Consider the following 13,666-nt stretch of genomic DNA (forward strand, 5'->3'; position numbering starts at 1 on the left):
GTAAGAGGAGGTGTCTTTAACAAGAGTACATGGCACTGAGTGTCCACAGACCATGCGGAAGAGATACATAACGGAGGAAAGAGTGGAGAGACTGGGTGGAACACGCAGGGTTATGCAAGGCAAGCAAAGAACAGTGCACTTCATTCTTTAAGTCATGGGCAGCCATGGAAAGGTTTCACATGGAAAAGATTCATCTTAGGAAGCTTGCTCTGGCAACATTGAGGAGGGTGGACTTATGGGGGTAGAGCTGGAATTAAGATCAATTAAGAGGCTCCTGCAATAGTTAAGAATAATGTTGCCGTAAACTAAGGCAATGTCAGTGGACACGAAGAGCGGTGTAATTTGAAAATATAACAATAATAATTATGATGATAGTAATTATGATAACATTATGATATGTTATTATCATGATAGCAAAAAATTTCATAGCATTTACTGTAAGCTAGGCACTATTCTAATGCTCACAACAAGCTAAGAAGTAGGTGTTATTAATATCCCCATTTTAAAGATACTGAAACTAAAACTAGCAAGTTTAAGAAACTTGCCCAAGGCCATTTCCTATTGAAGTGGATCACGTGTAGGGCCAGGAGGTAGCGATGTGATTGTACCTGCAGTCAAAGCTTCATTGTCTTGGCATGAATTAACCATGTTAAGACCCAGCAGGGACCTGGAAGGAGCCCGCCTCCCCCCTAGAGCTCAGAACATGAGGCTTCTGCCAAGATTATCCAGGTGGAGATACTCCACCAGTGGTATGATAGGGAAGACTGCAGCTAAAGACAGAAGTCTAAGCTAGAGGCACAGGTTCAGAAATTATCAGCAAATAGGTGGTAACTGAAGCTTTACGAGGGAAAGAGATCATTTAAGGAAAAAGAGTAGGAAAGAAATGAGCAGAGATGAGACAACACAAAGCTGGAAAAAGTTTGAACACTCCATGGAAGATCAACATTTAAGGGTCTGGGAGAGGACGAAGAATGTACAAAGGAGACGGAGAAGAAGCATGCAGAAAGGCAGGAGGCCTGTTGTTAGAGAGTGCGTTCGTGGAGGACAAAAATAAGAGACCTCGAAGAAGGATAGAGAAGACATCAGGGTCTGAGGCTGCAGAGACACAGGTAAGAGTAACATTGGAAAGGGTCCCTCTCTTTGAGTAAATAGAAGGCTGAAGTGACCTTGGTAAAGCTGTTGGAGAAGGACACAGGGAGCAGGATTTTGGAGCGATTACAAGATGAAGTCTGAGAGGCAGTGAGTGCAGACCACTCTTTGAAGAAGATGGTCAGCAAAGGTTTACCAGACAGGGGTCGCTCAGGAAAACACAGCCACCACAAGCAATATGGAAACTATGATAGAAGTTAGTCCTTATACAAATGTGGGAGGAGCTGGGGAAGGAGGGAGCTGGAGAGTCAGAGAAACAGCCGCTAGACAAATTGCCTAAAGAACCAGGGCAGGCGGATGAGTTGGATCTCACAGGGCCATCCTAGAAGCAGGTCTGGTTGCTTAAGTGGGGCCACAGAGGGGATCCCATGGGAGTTCTGTGGAAACTGCTGCCCTTGGGTTGGTGGTTGGCTCTGCGTAGCTGCTGTCTCTGTGGGTCACTGGTGGGCCTGGGGCAGGCGTTGGTCATCACGGCTAGCAGTCAAGGAGATGAACTGGCACAAGCTGTGCCCACTGAGCACATCTGCATCTGTTCCTTTGTCACCAGGTCTAATTGTCGTGACCTGCTGAGAGTAGTACCTTCTGCTTCACCTCTGCCTTGCAAACTTCATGCCAGTTCCCAGACTGCAAATAATGACTGAAGCCATGTGGGGAAGAGCAGCTTGGTACACATGGCTCTCAGCCTTAGCCAGGTTGACAAGACCCAGTCCAGCACAGAAGAGGTGGAAAAGTAAAGGGTTGCAGCTTTGCTCTAATGGAAGACCCTTAAGAATGCTGCAGAGGGCAAAGGTGTAGCACTGGGGCAATGACTCAAAAGAGGCACAAAGGGGTGCAATCCAACACACGTGTGAACAGATTAGCCAATGACGGGAGGATGGACTCTGAATTCTTGGAAGAGAAGGTGGCGAGGATGTATGTGGCCACTGATACCTTCATGGGAAGAAGGGGAAAGGAGTAAATGAAGCCCAACATGGGAAACAGAGTGACTAGGAAACACAGCCAAGGCCTTGGAATTTTTCTGGAGGCCAAGATGGAGAATGGTGTGACTCTAAGACAGACCATGCAGCTCAAAAGCACATGACTGCAGACTGAGTAATTGAATAAAGACTGAGAGTGTGGTTGCTAAGAGCAACATGGACAAGGAAAAGCATAGATTCCGCTGATCTGGAAAAAGAGCTTTTGCAACGCAAGGTGTGATTCAGTGCATGGAAGGAGCCGCATCTCTGGCACGTCTGTGTCCAGCGCAGGGCCCTCTTTCTATTTGGTGAAATGAAGTGAGAATGTGACAATAAGGAAGAAGGGGACTAGCATGGAGATCCTCTGGTGGATAATTCACCTGAGTTCATCCCAACAATTAGACCAATATTTAGAGCAGTCTCCCAACTTCAGTACAATTGACATTTTGGATTGGATAACTCTTGGTTGCAGGGAGCTGTCCTATACATTGGAAGATGTTAAGCGGCATCTCTGGTCTCTACCCACCAGATGTCATGAGCAGTCCCTTAGTTTTAACAACCAAAAATGTCTCCAGACATTGCCAAATGTCACCTGGAGGGCAAAAGCACCCCTAGTTGAGAACCACTGATTTAGAGGAAAGTAGCCAACATGTTTCCATTTTGCTAAACTAAATTTCCATTGACTGGGAGGGATTTGGGGTGAAGATCAATGGAGCTTTCCTCAAAGTAGGAACACTTTCTACATGCAGAAGATTGGTCTGTAGCAGATTGGTCAAATTAACCATAGTATATCTATATAATACTATATAGCCATTAGAAACAATAGCGTAAAAGTATATTAACATGGAAATGTGCTCCAGATTAATTTTTTTAAATGTATGTGCATATATGTGTATATATTAGGCCTAGGCAAAAAAATATGAGAAGGTATATACCAAAATGTTAGCAGTGGAAATCTTAGGGAGGGAAGAATTACAAGCTTTTCCTTTCTCCTTTTGTTTCTATATTTTCTACAAGAATATGCAATTTTTTTAAAAGGTGGATATGGAAGGAGAGGAATGTGCCACTTCCAGGCCAAAAGAGTGGGGATTTGCTTGTTTGTGTTTATTTGTTGCTCCTGAACATATATGCCAAAAGGTGCCATCATCTGACCTTTGGTGCATCTCCTTTGGGGACCTAGTGTGTGGATTTTTTCTGGTAAAATTGAATAAAGTTTATCTCAAGGCTGTCCAATGAGTTAACTGGACTGTTCCTGCAAACCCCTCCTTCCATCAAGGAGTTCAGATAAGGGAACTACTCAGAAGAGTCTGGAAGAAAGTGTTGGCAATACCGTGACCTGAAAGACCCTCTCTCGGTGTTGATGACCCAATAAAGGGAAAGACAGCCCCAGGCTTCTCTTTGAGAACACTCACTCACTGGGCTGCGTGTGTGTCTCTAATTGCCCACTGGCTCCAGCAAGCAGCCCTTCTCCCTCCCCACAGGCCATAACCCTGAGGAGGCAAAGCCTTCAGGCTCCAGTGAGTCAGCCCTGCTGGGGCCAGAGAAGAACCACACGAGGGGAGGGCAGCTGCTCGGGGGGACCTGCAGTCAAGCTGTGGGCAGCCAGGAGATGGGTACCTCTCCTGCAGGCCTTTTGTTTGGGGGGCTGAGAGTGAGGGCCAGGAGGGGAGGTAAAGGAAATGAAGAACCCTCTCGAAAGCAACAGAAGCGATTCTTCTCGTGTCTTTATAAAGACAAGTTCTTAAAAGGGAGATTTGTTTGACCGTGAGTCATCGCCAACATTTGATGGATATGATTCAGATGACCTTCCTGACAGCATATCCTGAAAGTGCGGGCTAAAGTTTCCTGATTGTTAGAAACCCTCAAAGAGTTCTAAAAGGCAGCATCGTCTGCTCGGCTTTTAATCACGTATATTTTTGGTCTCTGTGTTGATAGGTTGAAAGTAAATAGTGTGACTTCCTCACAGGTTTTCCTTGGGCTGCTTGGAATGCCCACTCTGAGGAAGCCTCCTTTCGTAACCCAGCCATCGTGCTGTGAGAAGTTGGGGCAATCTGGAGGGGTGTGGTCGGCAGCCCACCTGAGCTTCCAGCAGACAGGTGGCCTCAACTCCCGGCCTGAGGGTGAGCCCTCTGGGACATCCAGCCATGGTGAGCCTTCAGATGACCGAGCCAGCACAGAGATGCAGTCTCACCAGGGACACGAAGTGAGACTCACTCGGCTGAGTCCATTCAATCCACGGAAACATGAAACAGAGTCACAGGTTTTTGCTTTAAGCCACTAAGTTTTGGGGTGGTTTGTTAGGTGGCAATAGATGACCAGAACACCCAGAATCCTCTCTCCAAGTCCAAACCAGGTCCAAGCTGGGAATGGACCTCCCTCTTGGGGTAAAGTGTTCACTTCCTAATTATAGTTACTGTGAATAACCTGCTCGTTGTCAAGAGAACTTTTTATGGGGGAGCCTTAAGTACATTCATCTAAGCTTTTATTACCTGAGATAGGAACTGGAAGTTCCGTTGGGATCTTTTCACGGAACAAACCAAAGTAAAATCCAAGAATACTTGGTACTCCATCGGTGACGTGCCCCCTGCTTACCTGCCTCATCCCCTGAGCTCTCTGGGTGGGTATGACACTGCCTCCTGGCCTCAGGGCCTCACCGACCGTGGGCAGCTTTACTGCACCATGCTCTGCTCCCGTCAGCCTTACCCGGAAACTCCACTCCTAGCTCAGTTCACCTACTCCGATCTTACTCATCCTTGGTGTAGTTTCAGACTTTGCATTCTCCTCTCAATGAGCTCTCTCTAAATGCTGCGCATTCATCTATCTAAGCTGGGAACACATTTTACTGGAGTTACTTGTTAATATCCAACTTCTCAAGAAGGATATAAGCCTCTGGGCGATGGGACAGTTTTTATCTATCATCTATCTATCTATCTATCTATCTATCATCTATCTATCTTTTTATTTATTTACTTATTTATTTACCTACTTACTTATTTAATTTGGGGTCTTATTTCTTTCGGAATCCTGAACATTAGGTCAGGCACTGATCAAGAAGTATTTGACGAGGTAAAAACAAGGAGGGTCAACGAAAATAAATAGGTTTTCAAAGAACTCCTTCCCTTTTATCTAGCCTCTCCCACCAATAGTTACTCCTTCTGCCAATAACAATCACAACAATAGCAAAAGCAAACACTAAGAAAGCATTTACTAAGTGTCAGGAACATTTCTAAGGGCTGTACATCCATAATGCACACAATCCTCATAGCCTTATGGATATTATTATCATCCCCACTTTACAGATGAGAAAACTGAGTAACTCGCCCAAGAACTCATGGTTTGTAAGGGGCAGAGCTGAGATTTGAACTCACACACTCTGGTTCCAAAGCCTGGGCTCCTCCTTTCCCTTTGGAACTGCCTCCCTGGAACTGCCCGCTGTGAGCTGGACTCCCTGGAAGTGCCGGGGTAGCCCCCCTGCTCTGCTCTACCTGCCCCGTCTGGGGCTAGCTGCTGGTAACTGCTGCCTCCCCACAGGGAGCCGAGGTTAATGAAAGAGGAAGAAAGGCAGATAAATAATTTACCACTTGAGCACTGAGAAGAGATTTCTTGGATTAAGAGTCAGGAAACTCAAAAGACACGATTTCGACAATAAGGTAATAAATGACACAATTACTGTCCAATTGGCTGCAGGCTCATTCCGGCTCTAAAGTCTGCATTTCCCCTGACGTGACTCCTGCTTCTGCCCCTCCAACGTAATCCCTGCACAAACAGAGGCAAATTTCCTCCCACCGTCTCTATCAAAACGAATTTGCTCGTAAAGCCTGAATTCTTTTTTTTTTTTTAAGGAGTGACTCTCCCAAGTTCTCAAGGGCATGTGTTGAGCTATGAGACTGGGAAAGGAGAGGGGGAGAGACGGAGAGATGAAAAGAGGGAGAAAGAACAGAAAGGCTTGAGGAGGTCAGCAGAGAGACAGACAGACAGAATCAGAGATAGATCAGAGACAGAGAGAGATGCAGAGATGTCTCGCGCTGTTTGACAGAACCTTGCGCTGAGCGGGGCGCCCCCTTCAGTGCGGTTCCCCGGAAACGTGGCTAAGCCGGCAATAGAGCTGTCAGGGAAGTCAGTCCACTGACCACCCAAATTCCAAAACAAAACAGAATCCCCATTTTCTTCCTGTCTGAAATGGGAATTGCTCTTCTTTTCTCTTGGCAGGGGCTGTCGGGAGCCAGCACTGAGTAGTGAGTGAGAGAGTGAGCTCTGAGGCTGCAGTGTCTGGCTTGGAGCTCTGGCTACATCTCTCATCAGCTGGGGGAGCCGGGCAGGTTTCTTTATCTCTCTGTGCTTCCAGGTGAGAAGAATAATAGCACCTACTTCAGGGTGGTGGTGACGAATATGCATAAAACCCTTAGAACAGTCCTGGCACGTTGGAAGTACTTGATAAATATCAGCTTAGAATAATCAGCCTTAGCAAAATATGTGAGACCTGGAGCTCGTCCCTTCTTTGATGAGGGCTGTGGAGCCAAGAGTCTGCAGGTCACTTCTCTCTACAGTCAGAGGTCACAGGCCAGAGAGAAGGGTCTCACCTGATGGGGCAGGAGCCGGGGGGATGAGCTGCTAAGGCTGAAGAGTCACCACTCGGACGATTTCCACCCATATAGCTAGTCATTCACTTATGAATCACAAATAGTTATTACCTTCTTCTTAGCAGGTCCCGTGCTGGGAGAAAAGGGTAGAGAAATGAGTAAGAAAAGTCTGTGCTCTTGAAACCATCACATAATAGGGAACAAGACGGACGTGTAGAATGAACACGAACACAATGGGTTACCAAGAAGATCTGGGTTCAAATCCAACGACCAACGAGCAATGTGACCTTGGGTTCATGACTTCTCTGAACTTCAGGTTCCTTTTCTGTAAAATGAAAATAACAATAATAATAGTAATAATATATAATTCAAAGGTTTTCTGAAGAGTAAATGATGTTTAACACAGAGCTTAGCACATAATGCATACTCAACAATGATAGCTTTAAAAGAACAGTGATATAATAGATAAAAGCAGGAGGAATAGAAAACACAATAGCTCTAAAAGAAATGGTGATATGAATAAAGATCTGAGGAGCCAGAGGAGGGGTGGGGATCAATCCAGCTGTGGAGTGGGAGAGGGGCTGAGCGGGAAAGCTGCAGAGAGGGGGATCTTGGGAACTGGTGTTTAAATGATTAGGAGTTATGAGGGGAGAAAGAACAGGGCATTCCCGGCAGAGGACGGGGCAGAAGTAAAGGCACAGAGAAAAGAAAGATGATGGCAGGTTCACAGTAGGGAACCCAGTGAGGGAGAGAGGTGAGGGTGGTCAGAGAGGATGGGAAAGGGAATCCAGACCAGGTCATCAGGAGACCTTTCCTGACAACATGTGGGGCTTAAACTTTGCCCTATAGGCCAATCCTTCCGAGATCTGTTCTGTAAGACACCCCCACGGGAAGATGTGAGCAGCCTGCGTGCACCCATTCTGCTCACCAATAGATCTGGGAAGAGCTGGGTGGAACTGAAGGGAGCTCTTGGGTCCCAGACTCTGCAGTGCCTTTAACATACTAACAAGCGTATACAGCATTTCCAAAAACAGTTTGTCTCACACCTCTAGTATTAATCCTGAGATATTCCATTAGGCAAACGCTGCAGTAAGAATGACAGTAGAGGCTGCATCTTGAGATCTGCATTTAAGTGGACTCACTAAACACTGTGAAGAATGGAAATTTGTAGAATGGATTGAGGGCAACAAGACTGAGGCAGTAGATCAGCACAGAGGCTAGTGAATGGTGCATGTGACAGATGGGGAGGGTGCAGGCAATGGCAGTGGGGAGAAGGGGCCAGCTCAGAGCAGCAGTAAAGAGCACGGACTCTGCAGTCGAACCACCTGGGTTGGAATCCTAGCTTTGCCCCTTACTAGCAAATGACCTTGGACAAATGACTCCACATTTCCATGCCTCAGTCTCCTCCTATAAAATGAGAGTCAGAACGTGCTCATGGGGGGTATTAGGAGGATTGAACGAGCTAATATTTATAAAGCACTTAGAAGAGGGTCTTTCACATACTAGCAGTGCAAAAGCACTTTGCTAATTAAAAGGAGAGGACAGGATAAAACTCTCAGAGGAGTCCTGTTGGAGCCACTCAGGAGACGGAGAGTGCGCCGGCGGAGCTCAGCTCTACTCTGAGCCCACGCTGGTTGCTGCTCTCTTTCTTATGGTTCCCTTTGTTCCCTTTCTTCCCTCCTTGTTTTGTTTGCAGACCAGAGCAGTCATATCGCTTGACCGAGAAGCAAGGTGGGACTTTATTTGAACATTCAAATTACATGAATGAAAATAAAACAAAACAAAATGTTTAAAATAATAAGCACGTATATTAAAATTGTATATTAATGCAAAATATGTAATAAAGGGACATTCATATAAACGTCAATCTGCCACCTCTACACTCAGGAGCTGTGAGTGCTGTGGCACAGGGGTCTCTGTCCCCACCGGCTGCTCAGAGAGGCAGCAACTTGCAAAGCTGAGGGTGAATCTGGGGTTTAAAGGAAGCCATTTTTTTTATGATTTGTCTCCTAAATGCAAGCCAGCCTGGTCTGGCGCTCAGCTGGAGACAGAGATCCGTTTCTGGAAGAAACGCTGGAGCATCAGTCCTACTGCAGTCACCCTTACAAAGACTTTGAAAGGTAATTCTGATGATGGGTTATTTTTGTCGAACACTTCAGAACATCCCTGCCGTGTAGGTTGAAACTCTCTTGAAATGTAGAACTGAGATTATGACCTGGGTCTTCCTGACTCCAAAATCCTTGCTTTTTCCACCACATAGAGCCTTGTAGACAAGTGCTTGTGAGTCATCCACTTGTTAATTCCACACCTCTTTACAGGTGTTTGCAACATGCCAGGAAGCCTGCCAGATGCTGAGGAAAGAGCGTGGAACAAGGCTGACACGGTCCCTGTTCTCATGGGGCTTCCGGGCCCCAGGGAGGGTGCGGAGCGAGAATGAAGGCATGAAGGACAGCAGAAGGAGGCTCACCCACTCTCATCACTTACAGCACCGCTCTCACTCCTGGGTGACCTGGGAGCCAAGTTAGAGCCCTGGGTGTCAAGATCAAATCAAATCCAAACCAGGACTAGCTTTTGGAATGTGGGGTCTCAGAGAGCGTGGCTTAGCCCATTACCCTCCACCCTGGCTGCCCGTTAGAATCATCTGGGAAGTGTATTAGCTCAGGCCTTACCCCAGGTGAACATAATAAAAATCTCTGTTCAAGCTGAAGACTAAGAGGCCTGGAACGGACTCAAAGATGGAGAAGATGCTCTGCCTCCATACGTCTGCCCGTACACTACGGAAAAATGCCCAAGATCGTGGAGGCTGCAGAGTATGTGGGATGGAGCGTAAGCACACCAGCTCTGGAGATGGGCCGTCGGAGCTGGACCCGTAGCCCCGTTCCTTGCTGGTTGTGTCGGCTGGGATATATTTCACCTCTGAGAGGCTCAGTTTTCAATTAAGAGGATTACATAAGTTAGTAGATATAAACCTCTTAAAAGAGAAAAGAATACATAGCAAGTATTTAAGAAATGTTGGCTCTCACTATTTTTCTCCTTCTGAGAAAATCCTAACACGAAGCTTGCAGGAGCAGCCCTTGAACCGGGCTCTTGGTGCGTCCGTCTGCGGTTCAGCTCTTCTCAGATCGTTTGGGTCCCCTATTGTCCTGGTTTTCTAAACTACACATTCTGTACCCTAACGTCTCTCTCTCTTTTTTTTTTTTTTGAGTTGAGACGTATTTGACACCTAACTTGTTTAGTTTCAGGTGTACACCATGATGATTTGCTATTTGTGTATATTGTGAAATGATCACCACAATAAATCTAGTTAACATCTGTCAACACGTATAGTTACAAAACTTTTTTCTTGTGATGAAAACTTTGAAGATTTACTCTCTTAGCAACTCTCAAAAACACAATACAGTATCAGTAACTGTAGTCGCCATGCTGTACATCATGCCTAGGACTGACTTATTTCACAGCTGGAAGTTTGTTCTTTGTAACCCCCTTCACCCATTTCAAGCTGCTGCCCTGCCCCCACACCACCTCTGGCAACCACCCATCTGTTCTCCACATCCATGACCCTGGTGTTTTCATACATTCCATATATAAGTGAGATCATCTCATATTTGTCTTTCTCCATCTGACTTATCTCACTTAGCATAACGCCCCCCGAGTTCCATCCATGTTCTTGCAAATGGCAGGATTTCCTTCTTTTCCTAATGTCTCTTTTAATCGATGCTTTACTTATGCTTTAGGTATTGTGACAAATTAAAAATGGCTTCAAATTCTTTGCTACTCATCCTATTGAGAGGTAGAGTCTAATTTCTCTGCCCTTGAGTCTGGGCTGAGCTTAGTGTCTTGCTTGATCAATCGTATGCAGCAGAAATGATGTTCTAAAATTCTGAGATGGAGCGGTAGGAAGCCTTGGAGCCTCGGCCTGGGTGTCTTGGAGCAGTCACTCTGAGAAGCCAATTGTCTTCTGAGAGACACCTGGACAGCGCCCATCTGCCCCAACCCACGGCTGTCCTCTCAGCTGATTCCCCAGGCCTCCTGCGGAGCCGGGTGAGTTGCCCCTGCCGAGCCCGGCCTCAACTGAGATTCATGGGCACAAGAAATTAGTCAGGTTTAGGGTTTGTGGCGATAGATTAGGGGAACATGAACCTATAAACCCAGTGCAGGAGCAGCTTCTCTGGGGGAATGGGGCCACGCATGTAACATGACACGAGTGTCACAATGAAGAAACGACATGCGAAGCTGGGGAAAGGTGGCCTCGGTATTCTGCTGTCCACTTTTGTGCAGCTGCTCTAACTAGAGCTGAACCTCAAGATTCCTCTCATTGCTGTAAAGTTTGCTCCTGTGTTTTCTGCAGCTAAAAACATATTCCAGAAGAGGGATGCTGAGGATAACTGAGAGGCAGAGCTGATTCACAAAGCTGAGACTAAAAAAGGAAATGATTCATATGTTAAGGATGTGAAATTCCATTCAGCATGACTTTATGGAACATCTAGGAGGTGCCAGCCTAGGCACTAGAGACACACAGATGAAATCCCCGTGGGTGCATGTGTGGGGCGTAGGACCAAGAATTCCCTTCCATTATGTTAAGAGCTATCCCAGAGGTTATGTGCAGGGTTCCGTGGGGCACAAGAGAGGATATGTTCAACTTTATCCAAAGAGATCAGGACAGACTTCATGGAGGCGGTGAGGCTTGAGTGGAGTATTGAAAAATGAGTAGGAGTTCTCCAGAAAGGCACAGGAGAGGCAGCTGTAGCACAGTGGTTAATACACGCAATCTGGAAGCAAATTGCCTGTATCCCCCTCCTGGCTCTGTCACCGTCAGCTCTGTAAACTAGGACGAGTTACTCAACCTCTCTGAGCCTCAGTTTCACTTTTTTATAATAGGATCAACAACTGAGATGCCTTATAGGGTTGTTCTACTGGTTAAAAGAGTTAAAACATGTAAATCACTTAAAATAGTGTCTAGTACATTGCAAATATGCAGTAAATGTTGGCTCCAACAGAGAAAATAAATAGCACGTGCAAAGGTACAGAGGCAAGAAACAGCGCGGCAGAGGGGGTGAACTGTACCAGTCCACAGCGACTTGCATGAGGAGTCGGTGGGGGCACAGGGGTAGGGTGAGCTGCAAGCAGTGGGAGATGAAGCTGGAGATGGCAGTGGAGACTAGGTCCTGAAAAACCGTGCACGATGCATGGATTTCCTCTCCCAGAACGGTTATTCTTCACCATCTGTCTTTGGAAGGAAATATGAGTATCGCTGGTTGGGCAGTATATTTTTTTCAAAGCATTTTTAACATTATAAATACCTATTGTTTTGACAATGCAGACCACCATAAATAAAGGCAGGCAAAATTCTTGACACACAAGCTACTCTGTCTTCAGGGTACTCGTGACCTGCCACTTCAGAGAAAGGAGAGGATACGGGGCATATCTGAAACCCGGCAAGAATGAGACCTTTTAAAGCTGGGGGTGTGAGGAGCTGAGAACACTGTGGCAGCAATAGGGAGCCTTGAAGGGCTGAATTAGATGAGATTCGCGGTTGGCCTTACATTTCAGAGATGTGACTTTGGTGGTAGCTTGAAGGAAGCGCTGGGATGGGAAGAGAAGCTGGTGGATGCTGGAAGCAGATACATGAACAGGTGACTATCGAAACGGTCCAGGCTCAAGATTATTAAGGCTTTAATTAGGGGAGTGGCGATGGAGACGGAGAGGAGGGGACAGCCTTTGCGGTGGAACAGATGGATGAGGGATGTCGTAAAAACTTCCACTCTGCTGAGTCCTCTTGGATTCCCCTGCCTGTGACAGGGCCTTTGGCCCTCATTGTTAGCATCTTCTTGTCTTGTCTCCCAGCCCAGGCTGAACAGATTCATTCTTTGAACTCAGCTTCGTGAGTTCCCACACCGTGGCAGGCCTGTGCTGGGCAATTGAAGCACAGATGACGGTTGTTCTCTCCTGAGATTATCTCATTGCGTACAGTCAAAAGACCACAAATAAGCTTGACCCACTAACTTGTGGGTTTTTTCAGCTGAGAGCCAGAACCACAGGAAGGTCATTTCTTAAAACCCATAATCAGGCGGATTTCCCCCAGGCTGGCTTTGCAACCAGGTGCAGACCTGGTTTCTGAATCCTGCCTGACTTGAGAACACTGCCTTTGCTGTGAGGCAGAGACGTGAGGGGAGAGGAGGGCAGCCAAAACCATTCTGTCTTCTCACCCAAATCCCTGGGGATTAGACTCATCGTCGTGTCGTGATGGAGGCTTCTGACAGGAAAAGCCAAGATATAAATCCCCTCCATTGTAAAACCACGCGGGAGCTGAGCCAGCCCATGTTTGAGAGCCTCATTCACAAAATCTCCCTGATCTTCAGGAGCCTCACTGGCATCTTGATGCCTGTGGTTCCCACCTATAAAGCCACGGGACGGCCCCCTGGCGGCTGCTCTCTTCTTCCCAGGGGAGGAGGAAGAGGCCTGGTGGGTGCATCTGCTGACTCCAACTCTGAGCTCATCAGCAGAGGGTGCTTCTTGGAAATATGACGTCCTCTGATGCAATAAGCAATGCCTTTTGTCAAAACTTTTGTTTTCACAATGATTAAGACATCCATGTAATCGTGTCTTTAGCTGGCACAGGCCAAAGGTGAAAAGGAGGTTGGGCAGGGAGGGCACGGAAAAAGCACAGCAACGGTGCTGAATCTCCCTTTGTGAAAAGAGGAGGCACCCGTCTGGGCTCCTGGCAGAGTCTGGGAATCTGAGTGAGGCAGAGGCTTGGGGTGAGGGGTGGGGAGGGCCAGGTCAGGGCGGGGACATCATTTGCCTGTCACCTCCTGCCAATTCACGGAACTGAGTGGCTATCTAAGGAGAGACATCTTGGGGACAAACCAAAATCAACGCTACTGGACTGTCCCGACCCCAGTTCATCTGGAAATGAGTAGACAAAGAGAGAGACTCAGGCGCTGAGCCCTGCAGGGGGCCCAGGAGACGGGGTAGGAGCAA

At 46.9% G+C, this 13,666-nt stretch overlaps 1 long non-coding RNA gene across 1 annotated transcript; it reads left to right on the forward strand.

Moving 5' to 3' along the window:
• Positions 1-3,519: 3,519 nt before the first annotated feature.
• Positions 3,520-10,003, forward strand: LOC139084341 (uncharacterized). The gene is made up of 5 exons (XR_011541690.1): positions 3,520-3,622; positions 4,072-4,252; positions 5,405-5,755; positions 6,315-6,450; positions 9,004-10,003. It is a non-coding gene; the product is annotated as an uncharacterized lncRNA (long non-coding RNA).
• The last annotated feature ends 3,663 nt before the right edge of the window (positions 10,004-13,666 follow it).

The sequence above is a fragment of the Equus przewalskii genome, chromosome 6 (assembly GCF_037783145.1).
Source record: "Equus przewalskii isolate Varuska chromosome 6, EquPr2, whole genome shotgun sequence".
In the NCBI taxonomy this organism is placed as follows: Eukaryota; Metazoa; Chordata; class Mammalia; order Perissodactyla; family Equidae; genus Equus; species Equus przewalskii.